Below are 23,710 nucleotides of genomic sequence, written 5' to 3'. Positions count from 1 at the left end.
ACGCATCTTTGAGATCGAGAGAGCAGAGCCAGTCTCCTCTTTGCAGAAGAGGAAGGAGGGAACCCAAGGTTACCATCTCGAACTTTTCTCGGTGGAGGTACTTGAGGGAACGTAGGTCCAGAATTGGACAAACGCCGCCTGATTTTTTGGGGATTAGAAAGTACAAGGAATAGAATCCTAGGCCTTGTTGTGAGTATGGCACTGGTTCTATTGCTCTGGACTGGAGGAGGAGGGAGACCTCCTGCTCCAGGAGTAGTGAGTGGTCAGATGTTCTCCACGTCGGTAGAGGTGGGGAGTCTGGTGGAATGGAGAGAAGGTTCAGGTGATAACCTTGAGAGATTATGGCAAGGACGCACTGGTCTGAGGTGATTGTGCCATTTCAACAGGTGGCACACATCTACCTCCCACTGGTATCTGAGGCAGTGGAAACTGGCTGCTGCTCTCTGTGCAGGAGTCAAAAACCGGAAGCAGGGCCAGGCTGAGGAGCTGCTTGTGGCTTTTGTTTACGAGGTTGACGTGACTGGGCCTTTTGGAAAGATCTTGTGGAACGAGTTCTAGACTGTGGTGGATAGGATTTCTTTGGACGGAAGAATGACTTTAGTATCCTTCCTGAATGGCTGTTTGGAGGAATACTCAGAGGGCATCAGAAAGAGCTGGCGAAGGGTCTCATGATGGTCCTCGAGTTCCACCACCGTCTGCTGAATCTGTTCGCCAAACAGATTGTCTCCTATGCAGGGCAGATCAGATAATTTGTCTTGTACTTCAGGGCACAAATCTGAAGATTTAAGCCAGGCCCATCTTCTTGCCGAAATAGCAGTTGCAGATACCCTGGGAAGCGGTGTCAAAGATATAAGAGGAACTTATTTCATGCTTCCCTGCCTCAAATCCCTTGTGTACCAGGGTTAGAAGCTGTTCCTGGAATTGCTGAGGCAGGGACTCTGTAAAGTCCTGTATCTGCTTGAATAAGACCCTGTTGTACAGGGTCATATACAGCTGGGAGGAGGCGATCAGAGAGATAAGCATCGATCCCTGGAAGACACACCGGCCAATGGCATCCAGGAATTTCTGTTCCTTACCTAGGGGAAAGGAAGAGTGGGGTTTTGATCTTTTGGGCAGATTCTACCACCACAGATTGGTGATCCAGCTGAGGTTTCTGGAATCCTGGGGCTGACTGGACCAAATAAGTGGTATCAGCTTTTCTGTTGACTGGAGCAACAGAACCAGGGTGTTCAATTCTTTGAGGAGATCCAAAAGAACCTGGTGAATAGAGATGGAGGTTATTTCCTTGGGAGCATCCAGGAATTGTAACAACGCCATCATTTGATGTCTGTCATCTTGTTCAGTCTGCAATTGGAAAGGAACCAATTCACATTTCCTTCATAAAATTTATGAAGGATAGGTCCTCTGGAGGAGAATGCGGCGATGGCAAGTCATCTGTCCGGCTGTCATAGAGATCAGTATCTGCCCCTCTAGGAACCTGAGAAGGACAGGATGATGATATTCCTGAAGGTCCCGGTCTAGGCTCTAAAGGCATTGAGGGAAGTACTGGAGGCACAGATGAAGGCATCGAGGATGGATCCGTGGCACTGATGGGCACATTGGCATCGATGGTTGAGGCATCGGCAGGACACCCGATGGCAGAATGCGGAACGGTGTTTCTCCTCCCGATGACCCAGGATCCACTGGTGGAAAAGCGGCTATAAGTGCTTCCATCTTTGAGAGCAGCAGTGCCAATGCTGCCGGAATGGGATTGATGGTCGGTTCCGTGACCGGCACCGATTTTGGCGCTGGGGGACCTTGGAGTCTGTGCATCACCTTATCGATGGTCTCCTGAACCATCCAGTCCAGTTCTTCAGAGACCTGGAGCAAGCAGCCCCGGCTCCGGAAGGGAAGGAGGCATAGCTGGAGGGACCACCGTTAAAGGCGGAGTCGCGGCTCCTGATACCCGTCCGGGTGAGGGTTACCTCGGTGACCTGGTCGCAGAAAGGGTCAGTGCCTTTTCTGGATGGGGTTTCTTAGATGGTGGCTCGGACGATGGTGAGGTCGATGACTTTCCTTCATCGATGATCCGAGACTTCTGGTGTTGATGCCGATGTTTCTCTCTACAATCCCCCTTGGTACTGAGGGGGGGTAGAGATAGTCAAAGGCCAAGAAGTTGATGCCAGGCGGTCTCCAGCCAGTGGCCGATACTGGTGCAGACGATGTCTATGCAATGACAGCATCAGGGTCTGAGAACAGAAGAGAAGTTCCATCTTCTCCATTCTAGCTTTGTGACCTTTAGGTCGCATTAAGGCATATTTGGTGCAGGTCAAGACATGTTCGCACCCAAGACACATTACATAGACTTTGAGGGTCTGTTATGGACATGGTGCGAGTACAGTCTGGGCACCGACGGAACCCAACGCAATGGCTATCTGAAAAAATTGAGCCATGGTACGGTCGATGGCCAGTAGGCCACGAGGGCCAAACTCGATGGGAATCGACCAAAAGGGGTAAAAACTTACCAGAGTACCGCAGAGTCAAAAATTCGAAGGAGGGACCCCTATGGAGTATGAAAGTTTTTAGTAATTCCATGAGGAAAATTCCTGTCAGGAATCTATATGGAGCTCCTTATCCCACGGGGCTACTGCTGTGCGGAAAAAAAAGACTGAAGGGGGACCCCTGCTGGCTGCAGGTTTAGTGCCATAGTTCTAGAAACTGACAAGTGTTCGTGATTGGGCTCCATTCTATGTCGTCACCCATATACGAGGACTACCATCCTGCTTGTCCTGTGAGAAGCCTGATTTACGCTTACTAGTTAAAGCATAAATATATATGCATATTGACTATTTTAATTCCCTTTTGATAGACCTTCCTAAATATCAGCTGTATAGATTACATCTTGTCCAGAATTTAGCAGCTCATTTGATTACTATGCACTTTTGCAGCCGGTACTAAAAATATTGAGTTTAAATTACTGTGCTCAACTCAATGAGAACAGCTGTGAAGAAGTTATTTGTCCAACACAGTCAGTTAATATCAATCAGCATGGACTTTGCAATGCTTGCAGCAGTTTATCCTTAAGATCGCTGATGGCATCAGATTGGTCATAACCAAGCAAAGAGCTTTATCTTGTATGACCCAATTCTCTCTGGAACTTATTACTGCAGGCTTTTAGGTCAATTGCAGATTATACCTTCCAGGAAGTGTACAAGTCTTGACTGTTTGCTAAGGCCTTTGAATAATTTTGCTCTGTATGGAATTTGTGTTGGCTGTCTTGTCTATTAAATGTTCTTATGTACACCATCTTGTAGACTGAGGAGAGGCAGTTTATTTTTAAATTTAAACAAAATCTTTCAGGCAGGGAGGAGGATGGACTTATGGACCCATGCTGTGGATGATGTACGTTTAGACGTTTTATATACCATCGTTCCAAAAGAAGATCACAACGGTTTACAAAATCTGCATTCATGTTCACGGTCAACATTCGCATACTGGGACAGCATTCATATTCTGGGTCAATACAATAGCAAATATATATCCTAGTTCATATTCATGTATTTCTAGGTCAGCACAACAAGATTAGCTACAAATTCTAGTTCTCCTAGTGGTACATATCACATCATTCAGTTTGTATTTCTTGTTTCACTGACAATATCTCTGGTATTGACAGTGGAGTTACCATCGTATAAGGTATATTACGGTAAGTCACATGCATTTATAAAGAGCCATTTTTTTTAGTTCACCCCTGAAGCTCTTGTTTTCTGTTTGATGTATTGACTCAGGGAGGGAGTTCCACAACTTGGGGCCTGCTATGGAAAACATTTGGTCTCTTGTTAGTATCGGCTCGATACAGTAAGGCCGCGGTAAAAACAGTGCGGCAGTGTCAGGCGCACCCTTCCTCCCCGCACGCACAGTTCTCTTCACTAACTCCCCGATACTCTCCTCTAATCGCATGCAAATGCATGCCTATACAGTAAAATGGGCGCAACCCATTTTACTGTATAGGCGCTGTAACAGCGCCTATACAGTAACCTGGGTGCGCTGGTACCTGTCATTTCAAATGACATTTGAAATGACAGGCACCAGGAAGTGCAAAAAAGTGTAAGTGTAAAAAACAAAAAACCTGTGTTATTATATAAAAAAATAAAACAATTTTAAATACCTGTCGGAGGGCCGTGGGTCCAGGTGGCCGGTGGGCAGCCATCAGCGGCATCCGGTAGTCCCTTCTCCCTTCCTCCCTCCCTCCCCTGCCTGGATGAGCGCCAAAATCGCACGGGCGGGTCGGCAGCGGGGGGGCAGCGGCAGCAGGATCCAGGGGCGGCAGTGGCAACGAGATCCGGGGGGCGAGTAGCGGCAGCGTGTTCGATCGGGCAGGTAGGTGGGAAAAAAAGATGGCCGCCTGCACGGGGGAAAGCTGCAATTGGCCGCTGAAGACGTGACGTCACACCCCGTGACGCCAAACGTCGTGACGTCACGTCTTCAGCGGCCAATTGCACGATTTTTCCCGTGCAGGCGGCCATCTTTATTTTGCTACCTACCTGCCTGATCGAACACGCTGCCGCTACTCGCCCCCCGGATCTCGCTGCCACCCCTGGATCCTGCTGCCGCTGCCCCCCCGGACCCCGCTGCTGCCTACCCGCCGCTCCCGGATCCTGCTGCCGCCCCGCTGCCGACCCGCCCGTGCGATTTTGGCGCTCATCCAGGCAGGGGAGGGAGGGAGGAAGGGACTACCGGATGCCGCTGATGGCTGCCCCGCCTGGACCCACGGCCCTCCGACAGGTATTTAAAATTGTTTTATTTTTTTATATCACACACAAGTTTTTTGTTTTTTTACACTTTTTACACTTACCGTAGCAGGCCCGAGCCTTGCTACTTTTTCGTTTTTTTTTTTTTGCTTCGGGAGGAGGGGACCAGACGGGGCTGCAGGAGACCGGACGGGACCAGGGCGGGTAAGCAATGTTTTTACACTACACTAACTCCTACTAGGGGGAGGCGGTAAACTAGCAGGTTAAGGCCGCGGCAGAACAGCGGGTTACGGAGGAGATATCAGCGCCCGTTACAGTATCGCAGGGGAATAGCTAATTCCTTCATTATACAGCTTTTTCGTTCATTTACATGCTGGGTGCGGAAAGGGTTTAGGAAGCGCTAAGGACGCGTGAAACTGGAGACTGTATCGCTGGATGGCCTTACTCGTCTGTATTGTGCGCTCCCAGCACGTTACAGACCGGGAATCTTTAACTCAACGTTACTGTATCGACCTGTATGTTAGGTGTATCTTCTGTGTTGAATGCACTTTTAGAAGTCCTTTGTTTTGTGATCTTGGGGCTCTCTGTGGAGTGTATGGTTGAAGTGTCACTCCTCTTAAGCATGGGTTAATATTGTTGATATGAACATTAGAGTTAGTTTATGGTGAATTCTGTATTTTACAGGAAGCCGGTGCAGTGCTATCAGAGAAGGGGTGTTATGGTCAAATTTCCTTGTCCCTAGTAAGAGTCTCGCAGAGGCATTTTGAACTATAGTGGTTTTAGTAGACCTGATGGTAGGCCAAGTAAGAGTTGCAGTAGTCTAAGTTTGAAAATATTAATTTTTGTAAGCAATGCAAAAAAGAAGCCTTGTATTGTTAGTAGTTTCAGCCAATGTAATATAAGCTTTGAGTATCCTGTTTTAGTTTATATGTTCTTTATATGTTTTTTTAAAATATGTTTTTTTTATTGTGAAGTTCTCATTAATCTGTATTCCAAGGTCTCATACTTGATCAGATTGAGTAATGTTAAAAGTTCCTAGGTCTAGTATTGGTGGTTTAGAGGCATTTCTCCATAACCACATAATTTTAGGTTTTTTTGGATTTAGTGTTAGTTTCAACTTAGAGAGCTTTTATTGTATTGCATTCATGTATGTATATTACATATATAGCAACACCTCTGGATATTAAACATCTAATGCTTGATTAACCTGGGATTTACTTGAAGGAGCACTAATCTGTGTGCCAGCTAAGTATAAACAAATTAAGTGCACCTTACTTACTGTAACTTATTTCCATAAATATAAAGAGGCAGTTATACAGAGATTGCCCCTGCAAAACAGTAGCAAGATAAATCTGCCCTCCAGTTTCTTTTTCTATCCTTAGCAAGAAAGATTGTGGCAATATGATAAAACAGTAATTAGATACAAGAATTAGCAGTAGGAACACAGAGCTAAGAATCTAAAAGAACCTGGTTTGATTTGCATACCCACTACTTACTGTGTCACCTTAAAAAAAAAAAACACAAAAAACTGACTGCAAGCTTTTCAGGCCAAGAATATTGCAACTATGTAAATTAACTTGCACAGCAGTATTTAAGTCATAAATATTACAACAAAAGACATGTTAATCAATATGTTCCACTTTGGGAGCAATTCTGAAGAGCCCGCAGTACACGGGTACTTTTTACTGCACATAACTTGTAGCTAATTTTCAAAAGGAACACTGCCTGGATAGTGTGAGAAGCAGCATAAAGCATGTGCATTAAAAACATCAGCAATTAGTGTGGAGAGCAGGGAACAACCATGCACATTTATTTTTTAAATCCCACGTACGTATTCCATTTTACTCCCTCAGCCAGGACCGGCTTTAGGGTAAGACTAAGAACTTGCCCTACTGGGTCAGATTGAGGGTTCATCAAGCCCAGTATCTTGTTTCCAACAGTGCCCAATCCAGAGATGACAAATAATAAAAATAGATCCCATACTCCTATCACACCAGTGATAAGTAGTGGCTATTTCTTAAGTCTACTTGGTTAATAACAGTTTGACTTCTCCTCCAGGAATTTGTCCAAACCTTTATTAAACCCAGTCATGCCAACTGCCTTAACCACATCTTTCCAGTAACGAATTCCAGAACTTAATTGTGCATTACATTAAAAAGAATTTTCTCCGATTTTGAATGTGCTACTTATTAACTTCATGGAGTGTCCCCTAGTCTTTATATATCTTTTGAAAGAGTAAACGACTAATTTATATTTGCCCATTCTATTCCACTCATGATTTTATAGACCTCTAACCATATACCCCCTCTCAGAAGTCTGTTCTCCAAGGGTAGGGCAAGCTGGGCAATCACCCAGGATACCAGAGACAAGAGGCATCCCGGTGTCACTGGCATCACCTCTAGCCCACCTCCAGCCACACACACCCCCCACTGGCAGGAGTAGCAGTGCATCAGCTTGCTCCGCTGCATGGGGCCAGTCTTGTACTATGAGCCACGAGATTGACCCCTGCACAGAAGAATCTGATTCATTAATTGCTGATCAGCTGAAAGAAGAGTAGGGCACAAAGGCACCACGAAAGGAGAAGAAGGACAATACCAGGAATTGGCAGGAAGGGTAGGAGACCTGCATTTTGACATTTAGGGGTGGTGGAGGCAGGGAGAGACTGTGGGTCACCTAAAAGGTGTGAAGGTGGGAGGGCAGGGAGAAGGAGACCTACATGAGGTGAGGTGTAGAACAAGGAAAGAGCACACGACTGAGGTTTGCCCTCTTTAATCTATGTTTAACCTTCTTGAAACTACTGGAGACGCTTCCTTGCTGTTTGACATGAATTACTGGTTTTATTTAGAAAACATGGCCTATCTGATTGCCCCCATCTTTCACAGTTATTTCGCATCCAGTTTATTTCTATGTTATCTGCAGCTGATCTCTGGGTAACGATGTCTCAAGTTACTTAAGCAAATGCCATCCAATTCTGGTTTGCTTTTTTTTTTTTTTTTGCACTTCAAATCTGGGTCAATGAATTGAAAGTCAGCCGCAAGCAAACTTGGGGTGCATGAAGCAGGAGAGATGGCCACATTTTTTTTTTTAACATATTTATAAGCACAAAGCCTGGAGTTCAATCAGCACTTTGTGACTGATCATGTCTTTGCAGAGAGTAGAGTATACCCAGAGATGTTTCTTCAAAGGCATTTCTTCAGACTTTGCAGTTTATATTACCTTGAAGAGAAAATAGTTCTTTTTAAAGAAAGCATTTAAGAGAAATGCTTTCTAATCAAGCTTTTACCCATTAGTTAGAAACATAATGGGAGAAAGACTGTGACCTAGTCTGCCCAGTTACACCAATTGCTCAGCTCTACAACCCCTACAAGTCCCTGAGAGACCCCCTGTGCTTGTCTCAGACTTTGCATTCAGAGACTGTCCATGTGGCCACAGGGAGGCTGTTCCATGCATCCACCACACTTCCTGTAATAAGTTTCCTTAGAATACGCCTTGAGTCTACCTCCTTTTATCCCTTAAATCCAGAGCCTCCTTTCTGCCTCTTGGATGTATTTAAGATGTCTCTATCACAAATATCTAAGTTTGTCTCCATGTGTTTCATGATGAAGACCACTGACCATTTTAATATCCCCCTGCCCCCAAATTGACTCCATCCTGTTTATATCCTTTTTCTATCGCCGGACCAGTCCTTTGGAACTCAATCCCGGAAGAAATACGTCTAACAGCAAAACACAAAAGAATTTTAAAAATCCTTTAAAAAAAAAAAAAAGTACCTATTTTCCGTTGCTTATAAAATCAGTTACTTATCCTTATGATTGCAAGAACAATATTTAAGTTTTTCACCCTCTACGGTTATAATACAGATAGATATTGTATTCAGTAAATGTAAAACCAATGTATATTGAGATTTTGCTTCTATTGTTATTTTAATTTTGTATTATTGTACACTGCCTAGCGGTCAGTTACCTGCCCAATTCGCGGTATATAAAAAACAAATAAATTAAAAAAAAAAAAAAAGAGGTGCGATCTCCAGAATTGTTGAAAGTATTCCAAGTGAGGGAACCTTCCCACCCCCTACCCCTCTCCTCCCCACCCTCAAACCCCTTTTTTTTTACCTTTTATTTTGCAAGTTACTTCAGGGCCTGACCCGAAGTAACTCGCACGTGCAAGCAGCCAACCGGCGTGTGAAGCTCTGGGACAGCAAGGAACAGCACGGTCCCGGACCGCCCCCCCCCCCCCCGGCACTTACTCGTGTCCCAGGGTTTACGCGCGTGGCTGGGCCTCACAAATCCAGCCAAAAAACGAGCAATTTCAACCTCAGACTCAAAAAGCAAAACCAGCAAATATGTTCATTATAAAAGGGAATAATCGCTTTTAGTCTAAATATTAATTTTCCTTGCCAATCTGTAACCTGCTTCTGAGCAATATGTACTTAGCTTCCATCTAAAGCCCTCCACGGAACTTATGAGAAAACCAGAAGAGAAGAACACAGCTCCCAGTGGGCAACCATAGAAAGACTAAATTCCACTGAAGCATACCAAGCCTGCAATCACAAAAGAAATACTATTTAAATTACAAGTTATCTTCTCCTTTCCGGGGTGCAAAGTCTTGTTCACCATCAGGGAAATGTTTTGAGAGTTAAAAAAATAATAAAATGCTCCAAACCCCTTCATTTTCACCTCAGTATTTGTTCCCCATGCGTGGCTGACAGAACGAGAACCGAATGGCACCCGACTGCAATCTGCAACAACATGTAATCTCTGTATAGTTTGAGATCTTAATACACCAGGCCCTACAAAGTATAACAATTATCATCAAATATTAAAATCTCATGTTGGCAAAGCAGAGCTTAAACCATACCTTAAGTGGTTAGAGAAAGCACTTGCTCTACCATCCTGGACAGATTTCATCTCTTAATGCCAAATTATAATGAAAACAAGCAACATTAGAGCTCTTCTTAATGAAAATGTCTAAAAGTCTTGCATTCCTCCAACCTCCTGAGAAACCTGGGGGTCTCTCGGTATAAAAAAATTCCGGGTCCTTTCCAAAGTCCCAACAATCTCACAAAGCTCAGCATGGATGCATGCATTTACACAGCCCTCAAACAAGCACCGGTCCCAGAGCGGTTTCAGGTTTCCTCCCTTACGCTCTGCAGTATTTCATTTTGCTCAAGTTACTCTTCAAAGATGCTGAATAAGAAGAAAATAAAAAATTTTCCACACATCCTGGGGCTGTGTAGCTCTGCACCCCCAAGCCCATCAACAGAGGTAGAATTAGGATCCTAACTGTGCCTCAGTTCTCGCAGTCCTGGGATGGCCGACTCCAGAGGGCCGTAAAGCGGCGCCATTTTTCAGGTTAGCCTTAACGTGAAAAGTTATTTTATAGTCCAGTTGCGGTTGTTCCTTCAAAATCACCGGTCCTGGATGCAACACTCAAGGTCCGAGGTGGTCATCCTCGAAGAAAGTTTGATGCCCCATAGAGAAAAGCAACAATGTTGCTCTCAACCATACCAGTGAGGGAGACTTGTTATAGCAAAGAGCATATTGCAAGGATGCTAGAATATATTGAACCAGATATGCCTTGCATATTGTATTCTTAAGAAGCATGGAGGATGCTAGAATATATTGAACCAGATATGCCTTGCATATTGTATTCTTAAAAAGCATGGAGAAATGCAACCAAAATTGAGCTTCTATTTTTTTTTCTAGAATTTAATGCAAAAAAACTGGGAGACTATTTAGGTTTGTTTTTTTTCCTTCAGACACACCTCAATGCAAAAAAGCAACAGAGAGCCTGGATATTAGACATTACAATGCTGCAGATAGTTAAGCAAGAAATATTGCAGTTAACATTTTTTTTTTAGTTTTAACTATTTCTCAGCATAAGGTAGGTATGAAGCTTTTTTACATGTGATAAAGAGCAGCAGCAGAAGACAGCTGACTCAAAAGCCAGTTTCCATTTACCTTAATTATCAAAGCAATTTCAACTCCATTTTTCAAAAGGGACAATTTTATCACAGTTAATTTCAACTCAAAATATATTGGAACATTACAAAGAATTTCTGCCACTGTTGAAGAAATGCTAATTCATCTGAAATGGCAAAACTAAGTATTACAGTATGCTGCAGAAACACATTTACTTGTAAATGATTCTAGATGCATAAAGCCAAGGCCATAGGAAGGAGACCAGTTAATTGGCTTTGTGGAGCTATATTCAACCTGTTTCTCCGAAGTCTGGGCAGGGGAAGTGCACATCCCCTGCAGGTCTCCTGCATTTGGCAACAGTCTCCAGTATGTTTCAGTGTGTGTCCAGGCTTCAAGCCTAACGCACAAAACAAAAAGAGTGTAGCGAGACCAGTGTGCACTGTAAGACAAGGAGGCGGCAATGGGAGGCAACGTCCTCGCTGGGTCTGGCCCGTCCTGACCCTCATAAAACAGCTTCCTTTAATTACACAGTGTCCCAATTAGAAAAACAGCACTAGGTTAACTTCAAACCCTGCAAAGGTGAAAAAAAAAACCTGCTTTACATTTCCTTACACTATGAAGTAGTGGAGTTGTCATGTAACTCCATCTGAATACAAGGAATTGGAAAGTTAATACAAATAAATATATAAGGGGATTCCTTTATTGGACTAACTTAATGTTTTTGACTAACTTTTGACCTTAGACCAACTAAAAAAAAAAAGATCCCCTTTATAGTTTTTTTTTAATTTGTTTTTCTTTGAAAAAAACACAACCCTTACAGCAGAGGGTACTGGCCTGGACGGCTGCATGGTGCTGAATGAGATGCAATCCCAGGCTGAAGTAAATACTGCTGGAAGCTCCAAGCATGTGCCTCCATTACAGATATTAAGTTAGTGCAATAAAACGCTATCGCCTTATTTTTATTTTTTTTTTAACTTTTATTTTTCTCTGCTGTCAAGTGGACTAATGGCAGCCACACTGCTTTTATCTAAGAAGTGCAGGGCTTGGGAACCACGACAGTGAGTCTAGTGGCAGGCTATATATTTTATATATAGCTCTGACAGCGTGCCAGAGTATCAATTGTAAGAGCTACATTACAATCTCTGTCTCTGGGATGGGCACCAGGGGATTAGCTGCTCCCTTGCCTTGCTTCTGGTGCCACCCCCTATTGATAGGACGTTAGGTTTTCTACAGTGCGAGTAACTGTGCTAGGAATTTAAGTCACAAATGCCAAATGCCTAGTTTACCAGTTAAAAATTACTTTTTTTCCTCCCTAACTCTAAGGGGGTGTCACTGAAGCAGAAGCTGTCCGACACTGGCATCAGGTAAAAATTATCTTTTTTTTTTTGCCCAATGTCAGCAAACCGGCTGTTATCTCGAGTGAATATTTCTGAAAACCCTTATTGTATTTGCTCACTATGGCAAGTAAATAAAACACTAATTAAAAAAAAAAAAACGAATTTAAAATAAAAAGTGTGCAAACACAGCAGGAAGTAGAAGTCAGGGAGCAGCCATACCCTTAGCAATCCAGGATTCCTGTCTCTTGCATAGCAATACAGTTACAACCTGAAAGGTTGGACATTTCACGTTAAAAATAGATCCACTTCAGATCTGCGCCCGCAAGGTGGAAAACGAGTGCCGAAGCTAATGTTTGATTTAAGAAGCAATGCAAGAACACGGGGCTTTCAGCTCTTACAGTTCAATTCCTACCAAATCAATACCCGCACACTCAGCCGAGAGTAAGAGCAAGGGCCCAATTATGGCCCCCCCTACCTGGAGCAGAGGTCCCAAAACAAGGAGCAGCCCAGTGGATGCTGTGGCCCCAGGTCGCACCTCGGCCCTGCCCAGCAAGGGCGACCCCGGCAGGAGTTTCGGGGCGGCAGGCAAAGCCCAACAAACGAATCCTGTTCCTTCGAGTCGGTCGGTCGGTCAGAGGGGGGGTTACAAGGACAGACGGACGTCTGCGCTGCTGCTGCCACCACAATGAATACATTGAAGCATTTCTGGCTGCGCTGCTTGGAGGAGCCCGGCGCGTGGGGGGGCCTCCGGGGCACTTTCCATTGCAGGAGGAGGGTGCGAGGGCGGGAGGGAACCTGCAGCACCCCCCCTCTCCCCAGCAGCAATAAGCGAGAGGCGCTCAGGGGCTGGGACCGGCAGCGCTCCTGGCCCGCTCCCACCTTCCGTCTCTTTCTTGCAGCCGGCTCGGGTGCTCCTCGAGGCCTCCGCCCGCTCTCTCTCCTCCTCCTCCTCTTCACCTGGCAAGCTTCCTTGTCGCCTGTGCTGGTGTCGGCAGGGGCCGGCGCGCTCCCCCCTTCTCCCGGCGCCGGTGAACCTGCTGTCCAAAAAAAACCAAAACAAAAAAACAGGGCCCGGCTCCCCGCCGGAGGCCCGGGACGGAGGGAGACGCGGACACAGGGTGGCGCGAGCTCGCCCCCGCCGGCTACAGTGCGGCCGCGAGCCGCTCCTTCGGGGGGATACAATGCGTCCGCGAGCCGCTCCCACGGGATACAATGTGTCCGCGAGCGGCGCCCCTCCCCCCTGGGATGGCAGTTGCGTGGCGCGAGCCCCGCACCCCGCGCGTGCCGCGTGCCCTCGCGCTTTGCTGGACAGCTGCACTGACTGGGGGGGCGGTTGCGCACAAAGCGCCCGTGCTGGATCTGGCACTGGCAGGGCTGCCGCTGCACGCAAAGCTTATCTAGCGACGGGCAGGGAGCGTCCAATCAGGGGCTCAGCCGAAGGCGCTGCTTGCTCCCTCCCCCTCCTGATCACCGAAAGGAAGCTAAGACCTGGAGCGGGCAGCGTGGGATCCGGAGCAGGCGGGCGGGGGGGGGGGCGGCCACATCCTTCCATTCCTCGACGCGCGCATCGGCTCAGCACGAAAGCCTCTGAGGACCACACTACACCCCCCACCCCCTGTCTACTTTTCCAACAAAATAATTTAAGATTCAAAAATATTGCACTGTCGCAGTTTTCCATGGCTGCTTTTCTTCTAAACTTCCCACAGCCGCACCAAAAATATTTGCTTCACAGTAATCTGTTACCTGAATATGCAAAACAGTACAGGAGCACAGATATTGAAAAAAAAAATTACATTTCCACAATACTGTAGCAGATGTCACCTTCCTGTTACGGGTGATGATAATATAACCTCATCTCATCATTTACGAAAGCCCCACCGTTGCACTGTGACTTTCAAACAGCAGCCGGGAAAGTGCAGATCTCCAAACGTGAAAATAACTCTCCAAAAACACAGCCCGTCACCCCTAAAAACAAGAGAGTAATCATCCCAAGTAAGAATGGCTTCATTTGTAGACTGGAGAAGGAAGGGAAGAGATGGGGGGGATGTGTGTCAGGTCGCCCTGAGAGTCTATGGCAAAAACAAACATTGAACCTGCTGTGAATCTGCATCCCAGCCCCCCTGCATCTACTCGTGCCAACGGTAAAGGGGGAAAAAAAAAAGCAACCAATTTGTTATTCCATTGACATTGTACGTCTGAAGAGAGATCCGGCAGCTGGTTCATTTAAAATAATGAACACATACCAGCTTCTACGTTTCTATTTCTTTTTGCTCCACCCTAATGCCAACAAAAAGAGCACACACATTTCTGTGCAATGGTATAAAAACTGATTCCCCAAAAGAACGGTGCCCGATCCTTTCCCTGCCAGGAAGCAAATGTGATAGAAGAACCACCTCTGCTAAGCGATCTGTCTGGGCTTGCTGAGGACCGGCAGTGCTGTAATCCCACCACGTGAAGTCACAAGTCCCATCAAAGCAGCAAGATAGCACCAAAAGTCAGCATTTTAGCTTAAAGGGAAGCTCAGGTTTATCAATCAGCTTGGCGGGTTAACAATTTTGCTATAACTTTAATTTGTTGAAGGAGTATTTTGGGCATTTTCCAACCGTGCTCTGCAGACAGAATGTGTAATTACTCCTTAATTTCAATCGGTGCTCATTTTGCTGGCCTTTGTGCCCATATCTTCACATCAGGTGCTTCAAGACATTTCATTGGTGTCAGCTCCAAAATGAACATATCCTGAGCTTCAGTTTTCAGGTTCTCATTCTGTACCAACTGAGAGAATAAAATTATTTTTAGGAGTACAAACAAATATGTATGAACCAGAAGTAATAATACTAATTTTTATATTCAGCACTGTACAATGATGGTAAGTATTCAGGGACAGCAAATTCCTGCCTCAAAGAGCTTACGATCTAAGTGGGTATCCGAGGCACTGGGAGACACTGAGGTCCATCTACAAAAGCATTTAGCCGGCTAACTCAGAAGTTAGTTAGTTAAATGGATATTTGGGTACATATCAGGATAAATACTAGCCTCCTATTAAGTTAGGAGGCTAGAATTTAGCCAGCTAACAGGCCGATACAGTACTGGCATTTGGACGCACGTTTTCGATGCGCTAGTTTTACCCCTTATTCAGTAAGGGGTAATAGCGCGTCAAAAACGCACGTCCAACCCCCCCCGAGACTAATAGCACCCGCAACATGTAAATGCATGGTGATGGCCCTATTAGTTATTCCCGTGCGATACAGAAATTAACGCCTACCCAAAGGTAGGCGTTAATTTCTGCTGGCACCAGGAAAGTGCACAGAAAAGCAGTAAAAACTGCTTTTCTGTGCACCCTCCGACTTAATATCATGGCGATATGAAGTCGGAGGCCCCAAAAGTTTAAAAAAAAAATTTTTAAATGGCCCGCGGCTCGCGGGTTGAAAACCGGACTCTCAATTTTGCCGGCGTCCGGTTTCCGAACCCGTGGCTGTCAGCGGGTTTGAGAACCGACGCTGGCAAAAATGAGCATCGGCTGTCAAACTCACTGACAGCCGCCGCTTCCGTCAAAAAAAGAGGGGCTAGGGACGCGCTAGTGTCCCTAGCCCCTCTTTTTACAGCGGGCCCTAATTTAAATAAATTAATTTAGTGAATCGCTCGCACAGGAGAGCAGGAGCTCGCCCGCTCTCCCGCGTGGGTTACTGCATCGGCCCGTAAGTTAGGGGCTTTCCGAAGGCATAACTGGGAGAAGTTGAGTTAGCCGGCTATATTAACCGGCTAACTCCAATATTCAAAGTTAGCCAGACGACTTAGCCAGCTAAGTCTGGTTGGGTGAAAGAGCTGCCCTAGAGTTAGGTAGCTACAGCTAGCCATCTAACTTGAAGATAGCCTGTTATGTTCAACAGTGCAGTTTCACTATTAAATATACCTCCAAAGTTAGCCAGATAACTTTGCTAGCTGGACCTCAAAGTGACTTGCCCAAGATTGCAAGGAGAAGCAGGAGCTGAATGCAGGCTTCCCCAGTTCCCAGCCCATTGCTTTTAACCCCTAGGCCACTCATCCTCCCAGCTAATTCTGCACAGTGACATCACCAGCTGGATTCTTGCCATCGTAGCTCAAGGACTGGCACTGGTTCCTGTGCAGTGCCATTCAAGACTTAATGACTTCTAGTGTGTGTTTGAAAAAAGGCCAGGTGTTGTAGGATAGCTTTCTGAAATGATGCACTTAACGGCTTCTCCATCCATCTCCCACGTTTAGTCTGCACAGAATACTGGACTTTATTGCTGGGGAAAAGGCTGAATTCACTGACGGGGAGAATAAAAAAAAAACTCTGGGTTAGGATGCTGAAACAGATTCACAGAAGGGCAAGGCACGCACGCGTTGTTCTGAATCGTCCCGCATCTCATGCCCAGCAAATCAGTTAAGGATCTCACACACACACACACACAGGTACAGAAATATTTATTGACCCCTGGGAAACGAGTGAAGCTCTGCTGGGACGGAAATATGCCAGGTCACGTATTTCTAAAAAAAGAAGAAAAAAAAAAAAGAAGAAGAACATCCACTGTTACGTCAACAGAGCCATCCGAGAATTATCCTGGTATTTCTTTAACTGGCTGCTTACCCGCCTCTGCCACTTTCTGTCCCAAAAGGCAGAACATTTTAATAAGTTGTTTTTTTTTTTTTAAATCCACGAGTCGCTACTCTTCTTCGCAGCACTGAAGACAACTTATAAAGTGGATGGATTCAGGATAAAGCAAATGAGCCAGCATTGGGTATCCTTCCAATAACGGATGTCTTCATTAGAGAGCGTGCGGCAGATGATACAGAGGTCAGAGCTGGAAAGTGCCTGCCCTAGTTTCGATATCGGCGACATCTTCCTGGTTTCCTTACATCTACCTCCGCGCTGAGGTTTAGTACTAGAAATGGAGTAGGGGGAGAGGGTTTGCAGCTCAGGAAAGTTTGCCACATAGCTTCTGCTTCTACGGGATTCAGCAAGGCGGATGAAGGCTGCGGCCCCCTCTACTTCCTCCTGTCCCCTTTAAATTCCCTGTGGCCTGTAACCAAGGCCTGGCCAGAGGCAGTGCACTAGCGGGCTCCCCCATTTTGGGTGTCTATTGGGAAGGATACTGAGTGCCTCTGGGCCACAGAAGTTCTGGTTCTGCCTCTCTTCTCTCTGGTTGAGATCACCTTTGCTCCTGCTGCTGCTGCCGCCGCCGCCGGCTTGCTGGTTGCCTGGTAACCTGATCTATTGCTTCTCTGAGCTCCTGGGTTGATTTTCTACCCCCTGGCGGGGGTGCCTGCTTTACTTCTGCCACAGTCAAAACCTGACCCAACAAATTTGGTTTTTCTATAGGAGGGGAAAACTTGATAATTCAGGCACTTGGAGTTTAAATCATGCTTTCTCCGGTTAATTCAAGGTTCAGTTAAAGAGTTATATGGGCTGGACTTTCTCAGAAGCGGCTCAGTGAATCGACACAGCCATATTTAGCCTTTCACGTCTTGGTCTCTGGCCGAGATCACTGGTAACCAAAGGTCAATACTTTCTGAGAGGCGTTGTGGTAGCCCATGTGAAAGGAGATTGCTGTTGTGCCAGTCTGAGTGCCAGGAGGCAAGTGCAGGCCTGGGTTTGTCGATAGGCAACACTAGGCCCGTGTCTAGGGCAGCAGGCCTGGCCGTAGATCTGCTGCTTTCCAGCTCTGCTGAATCTCACTCAGCAGAGAGCAGCCTGATCCTGCCCTCCCCTCCTAGGCAGCCTGCGGGGAACGGGAGGTGGGTGAAGTGAGCCTGGAGTAGGCAGAGCAAAGGGGGGAATCATTCTGAAGAGCTTAGGAGGGACTGAGCGGGGGGGGGGGCATCGGGAGGTGAGGAGAGAGGACCAGCTGAGGAACATGTCTACAGGTGAAGAGGGCCAGCAGAAGCACCAGGCAAACTAGGTGGCTGGCTACCTGGAGCGGCAAAGTGCTGGGGAATCTGCCGCGATGGCATCTCTTCTTTCCCGCCCCTGTGGCCTGGAAGAGGAAGTGTTGTCCCTTGGGCCCGCGGATCTGGGAAGATTGCTATACAACCAGTGTGAGACGTGGGATTATGGAGGTTGTGAACTGCAGCTGGAGCAAGGTTGCAGTGGTCAGCTAGAGCAGAGCAGAACCATGCAGCCATGGCAAGCTGAAGCAGCAGGCTGCATGGCTCGAGCAGGAGCAGGCTGCAAGCTGCAGGACCCCCCGCAGCTGTCAGGAGCTGGAGCAGCCTGACAGGAAGAGCAGCACTGTTGCCCAGGCAGCTGAGAGAAGAAGGAAGAGTCCTGTTGGTGTTCAGAACTGAAGAAGGAAGCTGCTTCTACTACTATTTGTGCTGGGGGGTGGGGGGAGGAGGAAGATAATAGTGAGTGAGAGAGGCTGTGTGTCTGTGAGTGTGATTGACTGTGTGTGTGTGTCTGTGAGTATGACTATGTTATGGTTACTGGTGTTTGGGTGGATCCTTGGACCCTGTGGCAGCTGACCACGCCCACGGGGGGGGGGGGGGCAGTCCCGTGAGGGACCACGGTGTCAGGCTAAACTCCGGACAGACAAACACAGATTTGAATCTTTTATTAGACAGTTTAGGTGACCACCAGAGGTGGCAGTAGTGAGTAGTGGTTGTAGAGCCCGGATGGGCGCGTCTCACACAGGACGCTGGAACAGCGGATCCTCTGCGAGGCAGTGCTGTAGTGGAAAGAGACTGAGAGTTATGAGCACACAATAAGATTAGCATTCAGAGTCCCAATGGAGGAATAGGAGAAGCTCCGAGACAGGGAGAGCAGGCCCTCAAGGAGCGAGTACCTGGTCCCTTAGAGCAGAGAGACTCAGTGGTGTTGTACTTACGTAGCAGTAGCAGAGATTCCACTAGATGAGAGGTCTGGCACAAGAGCAGAGAGCAGGCCCCCGAGGAGCGAGTACCTGATTCCAGTGAGGCAGTAGTGTAGAGAGAGATGTTTTCTGTACTCACTGATGGTGAGTGTAAGTTAGTACTTCCAAGTAGAAGGGTAGAGGTAGCAGGCAGTGACACAGGGAACATGGGCCCTCGAGGAGCGAGTACCTGATTCCAGCGAAGCAGTACTGTGGAGAGAGATGGTATCTGTACTCACTGATAGTGACTGTAAGTCAGTTCTTCCAAGTAGAAGGTTAGAGGTTGCAGGCAGCGACTCAGGGAACACGGGCCCTCGAGGAGCGAGTACCGGTTTCCTGATAGCACCTGAAAGAAGTACCCCGTTAGAGACCCCGAAGGGTAGTAAGAGTTCCAGATAGCTCTGGAGTGGCAGAGTAGCTTAGGAACGGAGAGCGAATCCCATCCGTACAAATCCTGTTGCTAACTCAACGAGCTAGCAGATACTCAGGCCGATACAGTAAAAATCGCGCGCACAGGCCACTCTCCTGTGCACGCGATTGGACAGGAGCAGTTGCTGTCAGCGAGTTTGACAGCCGACGCTCAATTTTGCTGGCGTCGGTTCTCAAACCCGCTGACAGCCACGAGTTCGGAAACTGGACCGCCGGCAAAATGAGCGTCCAGTTTTCAACCTGCGAGCCGCGGGTCGATTTAATTTTTTTTTTTTTTAATTATTTTTGATTATTTTTAACTTTTGGGACCTCCGACTTAATATCGCCATGATATTAAGTTGGAGGGTGTACAGAAAAGCAGTTTTTACTGCTTTTCTGTACACTTTCCCGGTGCCGAGAGAAATTAGCGCCTACCTTTGGGTAGGCGCTAATTTCTGAAAGTAAAATGTGTGGCTTGGCTGCACATTTTACTTACTGAATCGCCCGGGAATAACTAATAGGGCCATCAACATGCATTTGCATGTTGCGGGCGCTATTAGTTTCGGGGGGGGGTTGGACACACGTTTTCGATGCGCTAGCGTTACCCCTTATTCAGTAAGGGGTAATAGCGCATCGAAAACGTGGCCTGACTGGAGGCAGATATACCCGGAAGACGTGATGTCAGAACAGGGGGACGCCCCTGAGGTTCGTGCCAACGTGAAGTTAAAGATGAGGGCGGCGTGCACGCGCACCCTAGAGGTACCTTGAAGGAGAATGGCAGGAGGCAGCCCAAAGCCGGTCCAGGGATGCCGGAGAGAACGGCAAGCAGACGCCGTGGCGGCAATCAGTCCAAGGTGAGCGGGAGGAGCCGAGAGTAGAGAGAAGTAGGCGCGGCAAAGCCGTCGAAGACCGGACGCAACAGACTAAGTCTGTGTCTATGCAAGAGAGAGGCTGCGTATGTGTGAGAGAGGTTGTGTGTGTATGTGAGAGACTGTATCTCTGTGTCTGATTGGACATGTGTGTTTGTGTGATACAGGCTGTGTGTGAGAAACTGTGTGAATATGTTTGAGTCTGTATGTGTATGAGAGAGGCTGTGTGTGTGTGACTCGTGACTGAATGTGTGTGTGAGAGAGGAGCTGTGTGCATATGATTGAGTCTGTATGTGGGTGAAAGAAGCTATATGTGTGAGTGTCTTGTGTGATTGATGTTATGGTTTAGCGGTGTTTGGGTGGATTCTTGGGTACTGTGGCAGATGACCACGCCCACGGGGAGGAGCCCCGAGAGGAGCCACAGTACTGGGCTAGACTCAGGATGCACAAACACAGAATTAGCTCTTTTATTATACAGCTTGATGTGTACCACCAGAGGTGGCAATAGTGAGGTGATCCAGAGGTAGCAGTCCCGGGACCCTTGGCAGAGGGAACCCATCTCACCGCGTTGGCATAGAGGATTCCGGTGTAGATTTCCCAGGCAAGGCAATGCTGTAGATGAGACTGAAAGATTACTCACTAGATGGTAGCTGTAGGTTGGCGTAGGTGGTACTGGCACCGAGGCTGGGAGAGCAGGCCCTCGAGGAGCGAGTGCCTGATCCTAGTAAGGCACCTGAAATAAAGCAGAGGGCCCCCGAGGAGCGGGTACCCATGTTAGTCAATACCCCGAAGGGCAGAAAAGAGAGCTTCCAGCGGCAGCACGGAAGCGGCAGAGTAACTTAGACCGGATAAATCCAATCCTTGCTAACTCAATGAGCTAGCAAACAAGTACAGGCTATATACCCAGAAGGCGTGACATCACTTGAGGGGGACGCTCCCGAGGTTCGCACCATAGCTGGAATAAAGACGTGGGTAGCACACGTGCGCGCACCCTAGTAGACCCTTGGGATGAGCATGGCGGGAGGCAACGCCATAGCCGTTCCGGGGACGCCGGAGAGGGCGGCTAGCAGATGTGGCGGTAGCCATTTTCCCAAGGTAAGCGGGAGGAGCCGAGAACAAGGTGAGGCATATGGGGTGAAGCCGTCTGAGACCGACGGACGCCACAATTGAGTGTGTGTGTGTGTGTGTGTGTGTGTGAGAGAGAGAGAGGCTGTGTGTGTATGATTGAGTGAGTATGTGTGTAAGAGAGGCTATGTGCGTGTTTCTTGTGTATTTGAGTGTGTGTATGTGTGAGGGAGAAGCCGTGTGTGATTGAGTGTGTATGTGTGAGAGAGAGAGAGAGAGGCTGTGTATGTCTGTGTGTGATTGAGCGTGTATTTGTGAGAGAAAGGCTGTGAGTCTGTGTATTGAGAGAGATGCTGTGTGTATGATTGAGTGTGTGTATGTGTGAGAGAGAAGCCGTGTGTGATTGAGTGTGTATGTGTGAGAGAGAGAGAGAGGCTGTGTATGTCTGTGTGTGACTGAGCATGTATTTGTGAGAGAAAGGCTGTGAGTCTGTTTATATAGAGAGATGCTGTGTGTATGATTGAGTGTGTGTATGTGTGAGAGAGAAGCCGTGTGTGATTGAGTGTGTATGTGTGAGAGAGAGAGAGAGGCTGTATATGACTGTGTGTGACTCAGCATGTATTTGTGAGAGAAAGGCTGTGAGTCTGGTATTGAGAGAGATGCTGTGTGTGTGATTGAGTGTGTGTATGAGAAAGGCTATGTATGTGTGTGGGATTGAGTCTGTGTGTCTCTCGATATGTAATTGAGCCTGTGTATTTGTGAATCAGTGAGGGGTTGTATGTGTGCATTTATACGTTATGGTCTCTTTAGTCTGCATTTGGTGAGAATCTATCTGTGGTCTGTGTGTGTGACCGAGGTGAGCTATCCTGCCAGATGAATGCAGGGATCTATAGTAGCCTGGTTTGTTCTGTTTTCCTAATAGGGGGTGTAGTGGTGTTTTAGGGCCTGGGGTAATATTTGTAGTGCTGTCTTTCATAGGTAGGGTTGCTACTGGTCGAGTGCTAGGAACTGGTGCTGTTTGGTAGGGAAGGTTTATTGTATTGTAATTGAAATTCAATTTACTCATTTTCTGAGGGCCAAGCCCACACCCAGCATGTGTTATAAGGCTTAATGCCACGTGGGCTGTTTTTTGCAGGGCTTTCTGGGTGGCACCACAGCAGTGCATGTAAATATAACAGACGTGCTAAAAGTGCTATTTTTACTTCAGATGACAGTGCTTTAACTACATATACGTAAAATCAGTTTTATAGATACATGGTTTTTTGTTTATTGTGCATGGGGGGGGGGGGGGGGGGGGGCGCAAGGCTGTAAGTTTTCGCCTAAGCTGCCTAATATTCTTGCACCAGCCCTGGGTGTGAGAGGGAAGGGGGCAGTGTGAATGGGGCGGGGAGGTTAGAGGGGGGAACAATGGTGGAGCAGGAGCAGGACGACAAAGCACAGCAGGGACACGCCCTATCCCCCCCCCCCCCCACCACCACCATTGGAATTGAAATCGTCTCGCCCTTGCCCTTGTATCCTTTCCCCCAGGTCCTGGAATCTCCCTCCCTTCCTCTTGCTTTTCCCTAGATCCCCCCCCACCCCTCCTACTCCCTGCTCCCCCCTTCCCCAATCCCAGAACCTCCCTGCCTCCTCTTTCCCCATACCAGAAACACGATCCTCCCCCTCCCTTCCTCCATCCCTGCTGTTCTTTCTTTCTCACACTTCTCCACCCCCCCCCCCCCATCCCCACTCCTCCCAGCACCTTCTCTCCCCATCCCTGGTCCTCTCTCCCTTTCCTTTTCCGTCTCCTCTCCCTCTGCCAGTGATCCCTTTCCCTACTCTCCCTTCAGGTCTCCTTTCCTCACTTCTTTTCTAGAATAAAATGTAAAAGATGGAACTGTTTGCTTGAAGGTTTTCTTATATTTGCTCAGGATGCACCCCTGAGCTGCCGCAGGAAACTGTAGGGTTGTGCCTGCTCCCTGTTGTCTTACCTTATTGGGGGGTGGGGGTCACTGCAATAACACTGCCCAGAGGTGGCAGACCCCTAAATCCATCCTGGACGAGTGGCCCGGTCAGTGTGAAAAGTCAGCACTAGTTGCCATTTGCCACCCTTGCCTGTTCATCCTCCCTATGCCAACTTATGCAGCCTGTCGGATAAATGCCGAAAAGGATTCTCTTCCAGAGAAAAATAACTTTACTGTTTTACAATGTGTTTACTATGAAGACGTAAGGGCAGAGTTTTTTGCCTCCGAGCTTTCAAGTCACTGAATGAGAAGGAAAAGGAATGGTTTCGGCGACGGCGAGTTAGAAATCTAGGGCACCTGGTTGACCCCATATTGTTAAAAAAAAAAAAAAGGGAAGCATTTTCTTTCTGACTTAAACTTGTCTTAATTCTGCACGGCGGATCTCACCAAGCTTTGCTCCCTCTGCTCTGTGATTTCATTCCCCAGCTCCTTTTTCCCCTTTCCTGGGCATCTCCCTTCTGTCCTCCATCCCTTGCCGTGCCCGTCGCTCCCTCTGCGAGCCCCTGCGCCCTAA

At 47.4% G+C, this 23,710-nt stretch overlaps 1 protein-coding gene across 1 annotated transcript in view; it reads right to left on the bottom strand.

Annotated features, from left to right (window-relative positions):
• LOC115089198 (LARGE xylosyl- and glucuronyltransferase 1) overlaps positions 1 to 13,369 on the bottom strand; it is a 519,096-nt gene extending 505,727 nt beyond the window's left edge. The window contains exon 1 of the mRNA XM_029597248.1: positions 12,461 to 13,369. The gene's annotated coding sequence lies outside the window, so the exon portion shown is untranslated. The remainder of the gene's footprint in view (positions 1 to 12,460) is intronic.
• Between the last annotated feature and the right edge of the window lie 10,341 nt (positions 13,370 to 23,710).

The sequence above is a fragment of the Rhinatrema bivittatum genome, chromosome 4, assembly GCF_901001135.1.
Source record: "Rhinatrema bivittatum chromosome 4, aRhiBiv1.1, whole genome shotgun sequence".
Classification (NCBI taxonomy): domain Eukaryota; kingdom Metazoa; phylum Chordata; class Amphibia; order Gymnophiona; family Rhinatrematidae; genus Rhinatrema; species Rhinatrema bivittatum.
The sequence above is the reverse complement of the archived record's forward strand: the minus strand, read 5'-3'. Positions and strand labels throughout refer to the sequence as shown.